The sequence below is a fragment of the Cibotium barometz genome, chromosome 10 (genome assembly GCF_041138505.1).
Source record: "Cibotium barometz isolate CiBa-2024 chromosome 10, ASM4113850v1, whole genome shotgun sequence".
NCBI lineage: Eukaryota > Viridiplantae > Streptophyta > Polypodiopsida > Cyatheales > Cibotiaceae > Cibotium > Cibotium barometz.
The window spans coordinates 6,161,376-6,163,875 of record NC_141055.1 but is presented as its reverse complement, the minus strand read 5'-3'; positions in this window follow the sequence as shown (position 1 = coordinate 6,163,875).

The window sequence follows — 2,500 nt, the reverse complement described above, 5'->3', positions numbered from 1 at the left end:
TGTTCTAAATACTAGGGTTTTCATATTTTTGAATAAAAAATGGCATATGGTTATAGAGAATATGCTGCATATCAACAAAGAGAGAATCAATTGTGCATCAATCAGTTTAAAAGAACATAATCATAAACCTTACGATGTAGTGTGTTATGTTGGAATCTATCCAAGCTATCTTCATGACTCTTTTGAAAGTTTGCAGGTTGTCTCTTGAAAGCTCTTTTTATCTTGTTGTGTCACACATTCTGAAAAGAACATCAATTGATCGCCAAACCTCTGCCTTAGCATGCCTTGATTCACTCTCTTGATCTTTCACTGCATTATGGAGATTTTTCCATTGTTCGTACTTGATTTTGCTAATGTAGTTAGATTTATATACTTTTCCTATCTTGGTGCTTTTGTGTTTCTGGTTGTGGAGGGGTTTTGATAGAAATCTTCTTGCTTTAACAGCAATACCTCTGCATTCAGCTTGTCCCGAAATCTCCAGACATCTATAGGAGTTGGAAAGTTTCCCTTTGATTCCCTTGGCATCAAGAACTGAAGATAGTGACTTCTGAAAAGCATTGTAACCTCTTCGACTGACTCCATTACTGTCCATAGATTCCTGTATTTCTGTTGTGAAGACTGCATTACTACTGACAAATTGTTATATTATATCTCTTTTAACCACCTTGAACTTCTTTTCCTACAACATTTCCTTTGCCATTCTTGATGTAAGCAAAGGTTTAAATTGCTTTGCTTGATGGATATTCGGATTAGTATTTTTCTTGTCAGGATGCAATATAACCCTGTAGTTACAATAATGATACTTTCTACATTAAGAACACAGTCAATGATAATTTCTAACACAATCATACCTTATTACTTGGATTCTTTTCTTTAAGCCACCTAATGATAATTCTAACATCAAGAACACAAAATAAACAAAGCTTTAAATACATCTCTTACCTTATTGCTTGGATTCTTTTCTTTAGCACACCCGAGCAGGAGCCTTTAGGTTATCAAAGTTCTTAAGCTTTCTCTTCCTTTGTTGTAGTCCAACGCTTTTGTTTCCTTTTGCCTGAACTGTTTCCGTAGTGTTGCAAGTTCAATATCATTTTCCTCCATTCTCAATTTTAGTGCCTTGCATTCTTCTGTTGAACGAAGAAGTTGAGCTGCTTGGTATTGAGAGTATTGCCTTTCACTATTTGCATAGGCAGTAATGGATTGACAGTATCCTAGCAATCCATTGACTCCATCTCCTGTAAAATGTAATAGATTTGTGGGATTAGAGAAGGGAGGATGGGAAGCAGTTGTAGGGTTGATAAGATAGATTGATCCATCACACCAAAGATCTATGTGCTGCAAACCAGACTCTCTCATGTTTGCCTTATCATTTGATGAGAGCATTGAAGATTGTTTTCTGCGCTTTTGAATGGGCTCATACTCACTATAAAGATCAATGTGGAGTGATATTTTCTCTTATTATCTACTTCGTTAAGCTCGTTAGTAGAATGGTTGCTTACACTATTGCTCTCCATGGACTACGTGTAAGGGTGAAGAGAGGGTGATAATATCTTGCTTATACTATCAAGGGGTTTATTATAATTTTAATTCTAAGCACAAAATGCTTCATTAAAGAGCCCTATCTTGGTGTATAAGATTCAAAAATAACTACTTTATGACAAGCTGACAAGAATTATATTAAAATAAGGTTATATTAGGATTTGAATTTATGACAAGCTTGCAGCTATTCATAAATGCAAGAATAGAATAATCACATCTTAAAATTTAGTTGTTTTATATTTGTACATTTTTTCTAGAGAGAGAAAATAGGAATTCGTGAATTTCTTAGAAGGCCCTACAAATGATCTCCAAAATGTTCTAATGAGAGCTCTATATCGCCGAAGTTTTGATTAGATTAATGGCCATAAAGAGAGGCAAACCCACATGTTAACCACACTGGTTAGCATTATTTTAAAGCATGGTTACACTTCATGCAACTCGCTTTTTATGTAAATTGCTAAGCACTTTATGTAAAAGATATATGGGATGACCGAGCTTACGACATGTGTAATGCCAGCCATGAGCATAAGCCTAGGTATACATAGAGCTAGAAGAACCAATTTTGGGCCCCCAATGTAAAAAGAGAGCTCATGTATATAAGTGACTTATGAAATATGAAAAGGGGGAATCCCATTATCACAATTAAGTTTCTCTCACTCTCCCCCTTTCACTGTCTTGTGGCTATGGTGGTAAGCTTGTATGTGTGCATGCTTGCTTGCTTGGCTATGTGTGTATGCATGTAGGTGATGCTCTCTTTGCTTGCCTCTTCTTCTTCTTCTTGCTCTCTCTCTCTCTCTCTGTCTCTCTCTGTCTCTCTCTCTCTCTCCATAGCTCTCCATAGCTCCTTCTCTCTCTCTCTCTCTCTCTCTCTCTCTCTCTCTCTCTCTCTCTCTCCATAGCTCTCCATAGCTCCTTCTCTCATTGCTTCCCACCTAGCTTGAGGAAAGCTCCACTTGGGTGA